This window comes from Lissotriton helveticus, chromosome 5_1 (assembly GCF_964261635.1).
Source record: "Lissotriton helveticus chromosome 5_1, aLisHel1.1, whole genome shotgun sequence".
Taxonomy (NCBI): Eukaryota; Metazoa; Chordata; class Amphibia; order Caudata; family Salamandridae; genus Lissotriton; species Lissotriton helveticus.
In genome coordinates, this window is record NC_136065.1 from 5203614 (window position 1) to 5221110 (window position 17497).

Sequence of the window (17497 nt, forward strand, 5' to 3'; positions counted from 1 at the left end):
CGCCCCTCTGATGCCCTACCCTGTCATACCGAGACCCCCACATCCGGGTCCCCAATGTTATCACTGCGGTGGATACGGACACATAGCCCGCATATGCCCCCAGAAGGAGGAACCCATGGAAATAGGGCTGACCAGGAATTACGTATGTCTCACCACGGAAACATCCCCTCCACCCTTCCATTGTCCGGTACAAATCGAAGGGCACAGGATGATGGCGCTCGCAGACACAGGGTGTCGCCACAGTGTTTTGCGGCCACAAGAACTTCCTCATGCAGTGGGACCCGTGACAGGAACAGTGGCCATCAAATGTGTCCACGGAGACACGAAAAGCTATCCAACGGCCCAAGTACGGGTGCAACACCCAACCGATACAGGAACCCTGCTGACAGTAGGGTTGGTACCCAACTTACCCGAACAGGCTATTCTGGGGAGCGACTACAGCGGTCTACCCCATCTCCTACAGGACACCACAGAGTCCATGAAGAAGTGGTGGGCGGAGGCCCCGTTCTCCCATGACAACCCTGCCTCAAAGGGGATCCTCAAACCCTTCAAGACCAAAGCCCAAAGGAAAAAGGAGAAGAGAGGATTCGCCCTGGCCTGCCCCACCCAGGTAGACCCTCATCCATGGGAAACCGACCGTGAGTTCCGGGCAACCCAGCAAGAGGATCCCGTCCTGCAGGACGCCTGGGGGCGTGCATTACCAAACGAAGATCCCTTACAAGTAGGTCCTCACTTCTTCATAAGGAATGGCCTTTTGTATCGGAAGGGGGGGACCCAGGCACCCGCTCAATTGGTTATCCCGGGGCTGTTCCAAGAGAAGGTGCTGTTTTTGGCACACAGCCACTTGCTGGGAGGACATTTCAGTGACGTAAAGACGGGAGAAGCGATCTTGGAGAAGTTTTACTGGCCAGGCGTGTACGCCCAGATCAAACGTTACTGTCGAGAATGCCCGGTGTGCCAAAAGACCAGCCGATACCGGCCACCGCGAGCACCCCTCCAACCCCTACCTCTGATTGATGTCCCTTTCACCAGGGTTGGTATGGACATCATAGGCCCCTTATTACCCTCCAAAAGCGGCTGTAGATACGCCTTAGTGTTAGTGGATTACGCCACGCGCTTCCCGGAAGCGGTGCCTCTCCGTCAACCAACCACCCAGAACATCGCTAAGGCTCTACTTTCCATTTTTTCAAGGGTGGGTTTCCCGCGGGAGATCTTGACCGATCAAGGCACGCCCTTTGTCTCCTCTCTTATGCGACAAGTCTGTTCTACTCTGGGGATTAAACAAATAAGGACTTCCGCCTACCACCCCCAGACAGACGGCTTGGTGGAGCGCTACAACGCCACGCTGAAGACCACCTTGAAAAAACTGTTGGGCCTCGAAAGCAGAAGGTGGGAGGAGATGCTTCCATTGGCCCTCTTTGCCATTCGGTGTAAAGCACAAAGCAGCACGGGATATTCACCCTACGAACTGCTGTATGGTCGGGCCCCCCGGACTCTTTTGGACATGGCTCGTGAGGCCTGGGAAGCCGAGCCAGACCGGACCCGTCCTCTCCCTGAATATGTCAACAACCTGAAAACACATTTAGGTGAAATCAGAGAGATAGTAAGACAGAACCTGCTGGCCGCCCAAACGTCACAAAAACAACAGTACGACAAGGGAACCAAACCCCGGTCCTTCGTTCCCGGGGAGCTAGTACTGTTACTCCTTCCTTCCTCGGACCACAAGCTGCTGGGGAAATGGCAGGGTCCGTTCACGATCACAAGACAAGTGACTCCGGTCACGTACGAAGTCCAAACAGATGCCAACCGGGGGTCCGCCCAAATATACCACGTCAACCTCCTGAAGAAATGGGAGGGGCCTCGTCCCGTTATGACTGGTGTTAGCCCCCTCCCGTTCGAGTGCTGCTTTGACGGAGGGTTATCGGCGTGCATGAAACAGGACCTGTGCCGATCCCTGTCACCTGTACAAGCAGTGTTTTCATCCTTACCAGGACACACCACGGTCGTGGAGCATGCCATCCATACGGAACCCGGAAGAGTGGTCCGACAACGACCATACCGTGTCCCGGAAGCCCGTAGGGCAGTCATAAAAGAGGAAACCAGTCAGATGCTGAGAATGGGCATCATAGAGCCATCCTGCAGCAGTTGGAACTCGCCCATCGTCTTGGTCCCAAAACCCGATGGCTCCACCAGATTTTGTATTGACTTCAGGGAGGTGAACAAGATCTCAGCCTTCGACTCATACCCCCTTCCACGTGTCGACGAGATGGTCGAACGCATCGGCAAGGCCAAGTATATTAGTACCCTTGATCTCTGCAAGGGCTACTGGCAGATTCCCTTGAGAGCCGAAGACAAGCACAAGACCGCCTTTTCCACCCCGAGGGCTTGTTCCAGTTTAAAGTCATGCCCTTCGGCCTTCACGGTGCCCCAGCGACATTTCAAAGAGCCATGAACCAGGTCCTGCAACCCCACTCCCGCTACTCAGGCGCTTACCTAGACGACATAGTCATCTATAGCGACACCTGGGAACAACACCTGTCCCATGTGCGGTCGATTGTCAACTCCCTAGGGGCCGCCGGCTTCACCATCAACCCCGCCAAGACCACGTTGGCGGCCCAGAGTGTGAAATATCTAGGGTACCTGCTGGGTGAGGGGCACATCCGTCCACAGGACAATAAGATCAAGGTTATCCAAGCCCTCCCTTTTCCCCAAACTCGTAGAGATCTCCGTGCCTTCCTGGGGATGTTGGGTTACTACAGGAGGTTTATACCCAACTTCTCCCATACCGCAGCCCCCTTGACAGATCTCCTGAAGAAAACAACGAAAACGGAGGAAATCCTCAAACACCCAAACCCCCTGTTGCTGCATGCCTTTCACCTCCTCAAAAGTTCCCTGATAACCGAGCCAGTACTAATGAGCCCAGATTATACACAACCCTTCATACTGCAAACCGATGCGTCGGACCAGGGTTTGGGGGCGGTGCTATCCCAAAGAGACACAGAGGGAGCTGAAAAGCCCATCCTATACCTCAGTAGGAAACTGTTTCCCCGAGAGACCAACCATTCAGTGATTGAAAAGGAGGCACTCGCCATTAAATGGGCGGTGGAAAGCCTCCGATATTACCTGGAGGGGCGGGAATTCATACTGTACACAGACCACGCCCCTCTGGAATGGATGGCACGGAACCGGGGTAATAACGATCGGGTGCTCAGGTGGTTCCTATCTCTCCAACCCTACCGCTTTCGAACCCTGCACCGAAAAGGGCGAGAACAGGGCAATGCCGACTACCTCTCCCGGTATCCCCCTTCCCCAACCCCTACAAGAAACAATCCCAGGGAAAGGGGATGTAAAGGTTCGCCCCCTCCCCCCCGGGCTCAGCGCTACTGCAGGAACGCCCATACGGGCGGTATCACTAACCGACAGCCAAAACCGGCTACACCTCTCTCTGTCTCCCTGCAGGCACCGACAGCATCCACGGAACACAGCGGACCGGAAGCGACCTGGATTGACCCCGGAAGGGCACCGGCTACCGACGGACCGGAAGTGACCTCGCCTGACCCCGGAAGCCGTTTCCCAGGAACCCAGTCGGATGATAGAAAAGCCAGCGACGCGGAGGAGACGGGGTTCCCAGCGGTGGACTCGTGGCAGGAGTTGGCGAGACGCGGAGAACCGACGGCGGAGTCTGCAGGAGAGAGGACGAGCCGAGAGAAGGAGGAAGAGGAAGACGTCTGGTGCGAGGATTGGTGGCATCCTCAGGAGGCGGCTGGAAAGCGGCCGTAACTCGGATGAGAGTTACGGCGGGGCACGTGAGTGAACTGTTAACATTCTCCGTGTTTACCCTTCCCCGTGTAGATAGTGTAATTAGTGTACAGCTGTTCTGCATGCACCAAAGACGCGCACCCCACTGTATATTATAGACACCCTCCACTGTACATTATCCTCCACCCCACACCCCCTTTTTCACCCTGTCCCTATATCCGGTCTGGTCTCTTCCCTTCTTTCCCTACCCTACCGCCCTCCCTCACGGTCCGTTTCCGCCCTCACACTCCCGGGTGCTGGTGTCAGTCGATCGAGTTCCATGTACATAGGAACTAACTGCCCTGTGTCTCTTTCCATTATCTCCGAGGGACGCCCCAAGGCCCGCAACCCGGAAGAAGCACCCAGCCCAGCAGTGGACATCCTGTCTGTGTTCTTACCTGCGGACGCTCCTCACAAGGGACCATCCCGAACCCCAAAGACTGTACCTAAAAACCGTGCACCAGAGCTTGTCTTTGTGAACTGCAATAAAACTCGTGCTAGCCATAGCCCATTTCATCCGGCCTCCACGCCTGTTATTCCGGCCCGCACAACCCGACACATTACACCAACGTAAGCTGTACTCCTGCTGGAGAACAGTACAATGTCGCGTACAGGCGTTTTAACAAGTCTAAACCAAGCAGATTTTCGTTACAACCTGTCGTCAAAATCAGGGGTGCTTTCAATTGACAGGGTCCAACAGAAATAGACAAAGGACCAGAAACCGGATTGTGAACAGGGGCGCCAGAAAAACCTACTGAAACGTTTGTTAAGCCAGACAAAGGTGCGCCAGGGAGTTTCGCATGTATGATAGAACTTTTTGCTGCACCAGTATCCAACAGAAACGGTTCGACTATACCTGATGTTGCTACTGCGACATAAGGCCCACTCTGATCTACTGGAACTGATACTACTCCCTCTCTTTGTCCATGGCTGTCCTAGTACTCACTTTGCTGAACTTCCTCACTAGCTTCATAATAGTCTTCAACATGATACTGTGGAGACCTATTCTGTTGGGCAGATTGTCCATTTCGCTGGTCGAAATAATTAGAAGGGCGATCACTCGTCTGCGGAGGCATAGCACCTCGTCCTCGACCTCTAGAGTTTTGCATAGAACTACCACGACCTCTCTGAGCAGCCGCAGTATTATTTTGCGTTCGAACTGGACACTCACTTTTGTAATGACCTTCCATTTTGCAATAAGCACATTGATTCCATTGGTATTGTGGCCTTTGAAAATTATAATCCGTTCTTTGATATGACCCTTGCTGCATGTTAGTCTGATTCGTGCGAGGCGGATATGCTTGCTGTAAAAGTACTTTAGTTTTTAGATCTTTCGTCTTTTTATCTGTTTTTTCTTTCTCCTCTTTATCCCTATTTTCATAGTACTGGGCAGTCGCAAGTATTTGTGCAGTCGTAGAGACAGCCCACGCACTTTCAGAATTCTTTAATTTACCACTAAGTTCTGGCAACAGATTGTGCACAAATTTATCAACAAATAATCTCTGGCCTCCTTCTGTGCTCATATCCTGACCACTATGATCCACGAAAGTCTCTTCGAATCTTGTGAAAAAGTCGGAGACGCTTTCGTCTTTCTTTTGTTTGCACGCGGACAATTTGTCCCAGTTAACGCGCAATGCTGGCATTAGGGTTTTCATTAAATCGATTATTCTACCAGGTAAATTAGCAATTAAGGGTTCAGGTTTGGAACCACCTATTTGTTGACCATCCGCTGCAATTATAGCTGCCCAGTCACCACCTAGGGCAACTGGATGATTCTCTTTACGAATTTTAGCCCAAATTGGTTGCGGTACTACATTACCAAATAGCAGATCTATGTCAGCAAGATTCAATACACAAGCGTCAACTGTTTGAGCCAACTCTTTGTAGTACCCTGCAGGATTTTTACGCGGATCTGGCAAGGCCTGTTTCACTGCTAATACTTCAGCTCGCTTCCATGGAATATGTATCCATACTCTCTGGAATTGGGCCGGAGCGGCTGCAATACCAAGCGGTGCATTAGCTTGCACAGCTTCACGCCAAATTGGTGGAACCTCTCTCATTGGATATTGACGATTTTGTTTGGTACTACGTTTCCCTAACTCTCTTGGTGAACGAAGGGATGGGTCATTCCTATAACTTAAAATCAGTTCCATCGCTTCTTTTATATTTTGACCAACTATTATACCTGCAGCAAACTCTTTCTGAACATTAATTAATTCTCCTAGATTTGATTCAGGGTCATCCTCTTCCAATTCCTCACGTAGAAGGAAACACATTTCATCGAACACATATCGTTGTGTCGGTTCATTCCATTGCATAAATGTATCTAATACATCTTGTACATTATATCTTCCAACTTTTGAAACCCATCTAAGAGCAGTGGAATCTAATATTCCTCTTTCTTCAGTACTGGGTAGCTGACTACGTCTCTGTACAGAGTCAGAGGTAGGAGTCTTAATCAGAGTTTTATAGAAGGGAGATAGAATATTAGAGACAGAATCAGTGATTCTCCGACGAACAGAAAGCGGAGTCATAATATTAGCAGAAGCAGTAAATAGAGTAGCAGTTGGAACAGATAGATCAGGAACAGTAGGAGTAGCAGGCAAAATAGCTTGTGAACTAGCAGGTGTGAGCGACACAGGCATAGGCAAAGAAGCCGGCAACCCTGGAAGAGGGGTTGTCAAAGGAACATTAACATTGACCACAGGAGGTACAGGAACTTGATTCAGGGGAGCGGGAACAGGGACACCAGGTTGTCCAGCAACCGGTAATTGAACATTCGGTATAGGTGGAGCCGTAGCACCCTGTGCATACGGTGGGGGTGATCGTAACAAGTAAGACAACAGGGGATCCTTTTCAGGGTCCTCTACTATCTTAGCCGTACTCGATGGCAAAGCAGGATAGCACTTGTCTATCGCTAAATTACGTTCTCTATTGGCCACCTCCATTGCCTTCTCAGACTCGTTGAGTTGCAGCTGCTTAGCAGACTGTTCTAAAGTCAACTCTTGCTTTTTCTGTTCTTTCTTCAATTTTTTAATTTCTCTCTGTTTAGATTCTTTTCGCCAATAACGAAAAGAATCAAACATTGCCGGCCGGGCTTTCTTCTTAAACAACCTTCTTTCTAGATTATCGAGAACTTCAGGTTCAAAACTACCATGTAGTGGCCAACTAAGGACACCATCTTTCTCTGTATAGTGGATCCATACCTCGTTATAAGAGATAGGGCCCACACCAAACTTGCAATATAGATCATAAAGGGGAGTTCCAATCGGAGGAACCAAACACGAGTCCTCCAACTGGGAATCACTGTTGCAACTAAAACAAGACAACATACAATTTTTCCGACTTACCATTTTATAATCCGGAACACCAAACAAACAAGACACAAACAGAAAAGATGCGCACTCGAACCAAGAACTTAGGCCTACCAGAACTGACAAATGTATCGATACCTGAACTGAACAGGATGATTATCGTAACCAGAATAACCAGTGATAATCTTACAGAACTGAACTGAACTGAGAACTAAAAGGATTATCCAAACAGGAGCAACCCTCACAATATACTTAACTGAGGCACTGAAGACGTCACCAAGGAGAAACCCGTCACGTCTCGCCGTACTAAGGACTGCACCTCGGGTCCAAGACAGGGCGACGGTCAAGGCAACGGACCACTGCAGCCGTCTGAACGGGAACCCTCGTGGAAGAGAACGTCGGGCCACTTTTGCGATATGCCGGGATCGATGAAGTGGGGCGCCTCCCTCTGAAATCTTCACACGAAGCTCCTCGAACTCTTCAGGCTTTTGGACCGGTACCGGATGACGTCGCCCCACGTTGGGCGCCAATTGGAGTTCTGGACTTTTATGGTTCTGTCCAGAGGTGTCAGGGATAACACCCGAAGACCCCGGAGTTCTACCTGTCTCGGTGCACAAACAAACAGAAACACGGGCTTCTCGATGGTGGCGTCAAAGACCAAAGGTTTATTACTGCAGGGACACAGAAGTCACAGAAACTGCACACGGGCAGTGTCTAGGAGCCTGTTCAATTTGTACAAAGAGGGTTACTCCTTAAATACTAAATATTCTGCTCGGGGCAAATTCTTTACATGTTACCACAATTCTAAACATTCGTGTCTTAAACAATAAATATTTGGCGTTGCACAGGAATCGTCAACAGTATCTGATGTCAAAACATTACGAACGAGGGGTTCCCACTATTCCATCATAATCCCATGTCAATTTCTCATTCAAGACCCGGACCGCCTCATCGTAAATTTCGTTACCTCCCCCTAATAAAGGCCCAGAAGGAAAGGAGCAGAGCCAGGTGCAGAAGATAGAAAGACAGGATAAGAGATGTTTGTGGGTCGTAAATGGGCACGGTTACCAGCTTCGGCCGCCTAATCATGATTAGTCCAACGAACACAAGAACCAGTATAGCAGGACTGGCCTCAGGCTGGGGAGGCAGTTCTTGCCGAGTCATGCTGCCACAGCGTTGCTGGCCTAAGGTGCACGTGTCACTAGCAAGGTGAATCGCCGGCCAAAGCCTACGTGTCCTTAAATGAAAAGAGGTCATTGCGTGTCCATTGACTATGTGAGGGCAAGGAATACAAAATGGCTTCCGTGTTCTAAGATGGATGCCACGGGTAGATCAGAAATGTGTTCATAACAGGAGTGCTCTTGCTCGTAGCATAGCGAAAACACCAGGATATACTAAATGGATCATTTGCGGTTCACTGATACCAAAATCATGTGTTTACGACAATGATGAAAACACGGGTTAAAATCGTCACGGAACCTCAGGTTGACTTACAACCAATCATCAATAAGGGTTGTTTGGACTGATATATAGTGATCACTAGAATAGTGAACACTGCACATCAGGCCAACTTCTCACAGTCCATCAATGATTTAAAATATGATTATGAGTGTTGTGTAGACATATCTAGTGCGTCAACGTTTCGACCCTGCAAGTGCGCATTAGTATGAAGTGCGTCAAGGCGGGTCTTCTTCAGGACAGGACAGGGGGAGGGCAGCCAGGTTGTAGATACTGTAGTCTCTACACAGGTAGACTGCTTCCTATTCAATTGAAGGTATTCTAATTTCACTGGTTTCAGTTCTCCTCTTTGAGGTAGGAGCCTTATTATTATTATCGTATTTGGACTTCCACCCGTCGGCTGGAGTCCTAGTGGGCAGCCAGTCAAGTCGTTTTGCCAGATCTGACGTCCGTGCGGCATTCACTCCAGCCCTGATCATGACACAGGCTTCTAAGCACTAACGGAGCTGAAGAAAGAGAAGGCAGGAAATACGTTTTTTTGTAGATTTATATAACGCGAAATCGCCCAGAGGGAGCGCTTTACATGGGCAGCAGGTACATTACACAAGGACACCTTCATACTGTGGATATTAAATGATTTGCCCAGAATCACATGATGTTGAGCTGATGCTGGGACTCCAACCTGGTCCCCAGTTCTAAAGTCGGCAGCTCTGGCCATAACGACATATCCTCTCCTGAGCCAATAACAGCGAGGGCTTCTAGGCACTTTTAGAGTCAGAGTACAGGTCGTGGTTACCAAAGCAACAGAAACAAAGGGAGCAAAAACAAACAAAGGCAGAGGGTGGTGAAACCCCTGTGAAGACGCTTCACTGGTCTGCAACCATCGCACACAAGAACTCCCTCTGACTCACCACTTCCTCAACCCCCACGGACCATTTCCAGATCCAGACCAACCCAAGAACAACCCTACGTGGCCCCCTCGCCTACAGACCTCTTGGACCTCGCACCAAGTTTACCACATCCATCACCGACCTCATTGCACCCCACGCCATCGCCTTCATGGACTACCTTCTGCTCGGAGACCTGAACTTCCTACTCGACAACCTCAGCGACCCCAACTCGGCCGCTCTCCTGGACAACCTCGCCAACATCGGACTGAAGCAGCTTGTCAGCACCCCCACGGACAAGGCAGGACACACTCTTGACGCCATTGTCACAGGAGGAAACAACATCCACTTCAACCACACCACGCAACTCATCTGGACAGACCTCCACTTCTCCTTATCCATCCAGAACTACAGCACACAAGCCTACCCCATGCCCTCCACACAGAGATCACCTCAACTCCACCCTCGACCATGTCCCAGCCCACCATGACCGACGCTAACACTGCAGCCCGCGGACTCTACAGATGGATCACCAACTGCGCAGACAAGCTCGCCCCCCTCCGGAACTCCAACAAACAGCACCCCACAAAAGCCACCTGGTTCACCACCAACCTCCAAGATTCCAGAACAAAACCCGGAATCACGGACCAACTACAAGAACGCCATGACAGAATAACACCAACGCATAAGATCCACCAAAAGGTACTTCATTCAGAACAAGATCCTCGCCAACTCCAACAACCCGAAGGAACTCTTAAGCATCATACAGGAATTTACCTTAACCCCCCAGCGGAACCTCAGACATCACGCCCTCCCAAGAACTCTGCAAAAAACTCGGCTCCTACTTCCATCTCATGATCAAGTCCCTAAACGATAATTTCAACTAACAGACTCTACACACTGATACCTCTCCCACCTCCAGCCAGCCTACCATCTCCGACTGGACCCCGGTCACTTCAGAAGACACCGCCACAACCATGAAGAGCATTCACTCAGGGGCCCCCACAGACCCCTGCCCACCGCACATCTTCCACAGAGCCACCTCAGCCATCACACCCGAACTAGAATGGATCATCAACACCACCTTCAAAACCGGCACATTCCCGGATGACTGGAAATGCGCAGAAGTCAAACCCCTCCTCAAGAAGCCCTCCGCTGACCCGACAGACCTCAAAAACTACAGACCCATCTCTCTCCACCCCTTCCCAGCGAAGGTAATGGAGAAAATCGTCAACACTTAGCTCATCAATGTCATCAAATTGAACCACATCCTTGACACCTCCCAATCCAGCAACCACAGCATCGAGGCCGCCCTCCTAGCCGCCACAGACAGCATCCACATGCTCCTCGACCAGGGCCACACAGCCGCCCTAATCCTACTCGACCCCTCCGCGGCAAATGACACCATCTCCCACAGCACACTCACCGCCAGACTTCACGACGCTGGCATTGAAGGGACCGCCCTTGACTGGATCCGCTCCTTCCTCACCGGTCGTACACAGAGAATCAGACTTCCGCCCGTCCTCTCAGAACCCACAGATATCGGCTGCGCAGTACCCCAAGGATCGTCACTCAGCACACGCTCTTCAACATCTACATGGCCCCCGTCGCCACATCGTAAGACAACACACACTCAACATAGTCACCTACACCGACGACACTAAGCGCATCCTCTCCCTCACAAAGGATCCCGACACCACCAGACTCAGCTTCCAGGAAGGAATGAAAGACGTTGCGTCCTTGATGAGCAGCAGCTGCCTGAAGCTCAACTCAGAGAAGACAGAAGTTGTAGGAGCGTAGGATCTGCTTAGGATGGTTACTCCCACTTTTTGCTGGTGTTTCACTGTTTTTCGACTTTAGTCAGGCTGGGGACCTGCTATCCAGGACCCCAGCCTAGCTGATTCCTCTCTAAATTGATTGCATGTACTATAGTTACACTCCAGTTTGGTTACTGGGGTACCCTTGTGAGTCCCTAGTATATGGTACACTAGGTACTAAGGGCATAGGTACCCCAGAGGCCTGCCACAGGCTGCAGCATGTACTATGCCACCCCTGGGAAGCCTTCCAAAATGACACCACAGGACTGCTACTGCAGCCTGGGTATGGTGGTGCATGCACCCCTTACTGAGATATAGGCTACCTATATCTACCTTAAATCACTACACATAGATACCTATCAGTCACCCCTATGACATGCCTTATCAATCCTGAAGGCAGGGTGCTTGGTTTCGTGTGAGAGGGTGCCCATGCATGAGCAGAGTGTCTCTGCAGCCTTGGAAACTGCTGGACTTGGCCCCTTTTTGGCAGGTTCACCCCTGAACTTTTTGACTTAAGCTCTGACATGGTGGTAGTGGTTTTAGGCCTCTGGGCACTTTATCACTGTGGCCCAGTGTAAAGTGCGTGCGCTCTCCGAGTGCGTGTGGTGAGATTGGCCTGCACTACCATAGGAATGCATGGGGGATATGTGTGTCCATGGTAATTCCTGGTACGAGAGGAGTGCAGGGTCGAGTTTAGTATGTATGAACTCGTGAGGATAAATGCTGCGCAATGGTGTGAGCAGATTTATGGTGACTGGTGGAGAAGTGCCACGTTTAGAAGTTGGCATTTCTGTGTGCCATGTGTCTGCCTGCCTGATGTGAAGTGCATGTCTGGCTTGTGAGTGACAGGAGCTGAGAGGTGTGTGTGGCTCCAGGTGGGGCAGAGTGAGTCAGCGCTGAGCTGAATGGGGCACCTGGAGGAACAGTGGTGGGAGTGTAATCCCCAGACTCTGAAAAGGATGGTGCTTCCCTGGTGTCTAATGGCCCCGCCCCCTGTGGTGTGTCTGATGATGGGCCCCCACCTGACAAATGGGAAGAGCAGCATCCAAAACAAAGTGCTTCAAATCCCCCCTAAACCAGCTCTGACTGGTATCCTAAAGCCCTATGCTGTGATACAAAGGGGAAAGGGTGTATAAAAGAAGGGGCTGTGACCCCATAAGGTTGTTCAGTCTTGGTCTGCTGTTCCTGCTGGGGCGTGCCTCTTCTGCTGGGCCCAAAGGGGGGGCTGCCATGAGGGCTGCCTCCCTGGGCCCTGCATTGCCCTCTGATCTTTAAGGACTTCGAGAACTTTAATCCTAGCGCCTGGAGAGCGCGTCATTGCTATTTCTGCAAGCACTTTTATTTGAGGAGGAGTGCTTCTGTTTTCCCCTTGCAGCGCTGGGCTGCGATCGCCTTCGAGGGAATCCCGACGTAGGGTTTCCCCCGCATTTCTGATTTCATAGCGGGAGTCCACCCCGCTTTATATTTCTCAAGTATGAGGGAGTCCACCCCTCGTTGCCGCTGAGGGAAGAGTGGAGAGACCCCAGTCACGATCCGCCTGGTTGTGAGCGGGTCCTAGCGGACGGAAGAGAGAGAGCCACGAACATGGCGGCGTTGAGCAGGGCTCCAGTATGCCGATGAGAGCCCTGCTTGGTGTGCAGTAATGTCCCGGGTCCCAGGACGGGGGCCCGCGTGTAGAGGCAGCGCAGCTGAAGTTGGAGGCTGCCGCGGCCGCCAATGGTGGCCCGGGTGAAGCAAAGCGGAAACCGGAGCAGCACGGCGTGGAGAGCCCGGTGAGTAGGGGCTTCTCCGTTGCATGTGTCGATCGAGGCACAGGCTAAGTGGTTCGTTTCTGAGCGGCCCGCATGGCAGAGGGCCGCTCCTATGAGGGGCACAGTAGTTGCAGGGCCCCCGTAGGAGGCCCAGAGGGGCCCATGCCCCCTTCCAAGTTTTGGCCATTTTTCTACAGCTGCCCCGCTTGCGAGGGGGCAGCTGCATCATTGTGGGGCACATGGAGTTATACAAGGAAGACCTGTGAGGCTGAAGAGGCACAGATGTGCTAGGGCCCCCATATTGCTTATTCCCAGCTGCGCCACACCAGCGCGGGCAGCTGCAACATTTGCCGCATTTCCCTTACAACAGAGTCCCAGTGGGGACCCCGAGGGCACAGACGTTCCAGGCCTTCATTTGCTTTACAGCTGTGCAGCACTTAGTGCCAGCTGCCATGTTTAGGCCACAGTTCCTTGGGGGCATGTTTTGAAAGATACGTGAGATGCACTCCTTGGCCGTAGCGCAATGGCACACTTTGGATTCCGCTGCATAGGCAGCAGCCCTGACATTCTGGACACAGGGCATTTGAGCCTCTTATCGAAGGCCAGTTCGCCAGGGGGTCAGTGAGGTATGAGATATTAGGAAATGTGATGCTTTACTGTGATTCATGCCTCGAAATGCATTTGTGGATGAGATTATGTGCATAATATGTTTATGCCAGTGAGATTATTTCCTACTGTGAATTTGACCCCTAATGTGAGTATGCTTAGGAGGTTAGGGTCTAATGCGTTTATTATGCGATGATGGCATAATGTGTTTATGCTGGTGAAGTTGGTGCAGGATGTAATTCGTGCCTAATGTGATACTGTGCACAATGTGGTTTATGTTACAGGATGATGCCGAGTACAGTGGTTGTCAGTGGTTACTGGTTGTACGTTTATGATATATCTTACTTTTACTAAGTTCGCTTTGTGATGGGTCTGACAGTGGTCCAGTGGGCCCTGCCAGGTGTAAATAATCCCTTGTAGATCTGACCCAGTGCCGGGTGGCAGAATGCATTTTATGTGATTACTATTCTAATGTGCTTTGAGAATACAAAGGCTACTTTTGATATAACCTTGTGTGGAGTTCCTTTTGTGGGGGGCCTGGGATGTGGTTGCTGTGTGCGCGCGCAAATGCTTTACACATTGCCTCCGGGATAAGCCGGACTGCTCGTGCCAAGCTACCAAGGGGGTGAGCAGGGGTTATCTTTGGCGTGTAACTCCCTCGCCGTGACTAGAGTGGTGGTCTCCGCCTGGCTTTGGTGCAAGCCTTAGCCAACCACAGATCCCATTTCTAACAGGAACCTATTCTCTGGGGCTGTTCTCTGATGCAGCCTGACCATATACTCTTAAGTGCATTATAGCCTCGCGGTAAATGCTAACTTTGGGATGGCTGCACGGAAACATGTCGTATTTGGTGTCAAGCACTTTGGAATCCTACCCCCCTGCCAGTCCTGGTGGCGGGGGTAGAATTCCACCCTTCTAGGTCTGCCCTGTAACTGTTTAAAAGAACCCTGGCATCACAAAATGGATGCTGCAGCCACAGACAAGAATCTAACCTCCTGCTGCTGACCAAAACTCCGGCAGGGGAGGCCTGGACAATAGGTTTCCTGTCACAGGGAGATGTAACCACCTCCCAGACAGGCCTTAGTGGATTAGGGCTGGGTGGGTGCACTCTAGGAGTGCTTTGAAGTCTGCACTGGGGGCACATTTGGTGTCCCTGTGCATATCCCAATTAAAAATGGTTGTGGGGGCTACCAGCCCCTGCTATGGCACGAAGCAGGACAAAGAAAGCCACCCCTCTTCCCAAACCCTCCATAGGGTGGGTCCCCAGAGTTAGTCCAACCCCTTTCTTAGGTATAAGTAGGGAACCCCTGGCAACAGAACTTTAGATATCCCTGGACGAAACTCTGTAAATGAATCCTGGAACTTCGACGCTCTACTAAAGACTAGAGGATGGAAGAAATCTCCTTTGGGGTCAAGGAGTGACTCCCCTGCTTGGCAGGCACCAACGAAGCATTTGCCGGTCTGCATCTCTGAAGCTCCCGATAGACTCCAAAGTACTTGCAGCCTAGGTAAAGGATTTCCAGACTTCACAGAGGCCGACCCAAGTCCCCCGCAAAGTTGAGACCCACAGCCCTCATGAGTAATGTGGAACCGGAACTCCTGGACACCGTGCACATTTGCAAGTGCATTGACTTTTCGACGTCTCTTGAAGTTGTGCTTTGGGTTACTTATAGCCCAAACCCTGAGCACCATCTGCACCGAAGATTGTTGGCCTACACTCCTCGAGTGTTTTGTGAGCCCGCTTCTAGCATTTCAGCTCGAGGCTCCTTTGCGATCCCTGGTCAGTCGACTGGTGGGTCCCTGTGAAGGCAACTCTGATTTTCATTGGGCTTTCCTGGTTGTTCCAGACGTGCCCTGACTCCCTACCAAGTGGTGAGTTCCTCGGACCTTGCTGGTCTGCACCGAAGCATTTCTTTACTTTTTGCGTGGGTTGCTGTTGCCAAGGCTTGTTGGGTCCAGTCCAGGCACCGACACCGCAGCACTCAACATTCTTCATGAGACAGCTCGATTCCAGATCCTGGTCGTCGTCAACGCCTCCTGGTCCTCGTGGCTGAAGAGTCAAGCTTCACCTTCTTCACCTGAAATCACCCGACATCGGTGGACATTCGTCTATCGAGCCCCTGATCACTTTATAGTGACCCAGACTCTGTCCCCTCTGCTTTCAGGTTCTTCTCATCTTCGATCCAGGCTTGGATCACCTCGGACACTTTCCTCTACAATGGCAGCAGCACTTTGAAGCAGATCGCCATTGAAAACGACGACGATTTCCAACACCAAAAGACACATATGCACCCGGCTTCCCTGGGTGAGGTAACTCAAGTACTCTGGTGCTCCCGTGTGTGTGTGGACTCTAGAACCCCTTAAGTCTATAGGGGATTTCTCAAAGTCCTCCTCTAAATGTCCCTTTTCTTTAAATTTCTAACCGCGACTTTCCCCATTGAAGTTAATGGCGATCAGGGCCGGACTGGGAACCAAAACTGGCCCTGGCAAAGAGCTTGGCCGGCCCCCCTTGGAGTGGCTGAGCTGTTTGCCAGGGCCACTTTCGGCCGATTTTGTTACAGAGGCCGATTTTGCAGCTATGCAGCAAAAACGGCCCTGTAACAAAAAATGGCCCCCGGGGCCCAAAATCGGCCCCCACTCTAGCGGCCCACCGGGGAAACGCCCGGTGTCCGCTAAAGCCAGTCTGGCCCTGACAGGTGATCCTCGGCTGTTTTTAGACACTGCACGCGTCCCTTGTGGGTCCCCTGTGTCACTGCCTTGGATGATTCCAGCACTTATGCAGTCTCTAGGCCTTGTGTCTAGTTAAGTCGTGGTTCTTATACCACTTTCTTAATATATGGTTTGGTACCACTTTCTTAATATATGGTTTGGTACGCCCCTGGGGTTCGATGTATATTGTTCTATTGAGTATACTGTATGTACTTTTGCCTCTAGTCTCATAAAGAGATCAGTGAGATGTGTTTAGAACAAATACATATATTTAATATATATACCTGGTGTGGTTCTCCATTCATTTGGTCATTCATGAGATTATAGACTGGTAAAACAAGCTGCTTTACATTCCGCCAAGACTTAGCCTGAAGGCTGCTCTCCACAGCTACCACTAGGATAGCTTTCAATAAAGGTTGTCTTTAACCTACCATCAATAAGGGTTGTTTGGACTGGCACAAGGTGCCCACTAGAATAGTGGACAGCATATGCCAGGCCAACTTCTCACAGAAGTCCTCATCCTGGGCCCACCCTCCTCTGCTTGGGACAACACCTGGTGGCCCACTGCCCTCGGCAACCCCCCTACTCCGACGGACCACGCCCATAACCTCGGCATCATACTCGACTCATCCCTCAGCATGACCAGACAGGTCAACGAAGTCTCCTCCGCATGCTTCAATACCCTCAGTCACCCACACATTCTTAACCAGCAGACTGTACTACGGGAATGCCCGCTACTCCAGAATCAACAAGTCCCTACTCCGAAAACTCCAGACTATTCAGAACACCGCAGCCAGACATGACCTTGGCATCCCGCGACAGGACCACATCACCCAGCGCCTACGAGACCTCCACTGGCTCCCCATCGAAAAGAGAGGGACCTTCAAGCTACTCATCCACGCCTACAAATCCCTCCACAACATCGGATCCCAGTTCCTCAACCTCTCCTCATGTTTCATTACTGTTCCTATTGTGAAGCGCTCTGACACCTTCGGGTAAAGTCCGCGCTATATAAAAATGTATAAAATAAAATAAAAGATAGAATCTCCTTCTACGCACCCAAGAGAACCCTCGTCTCCGCCGACCTCGCCATGGCCAAAATTCCTCGCACCCGCAGAGCCAGAATGGGTGGAGCCTACTCATGCACGCCGCAAAAA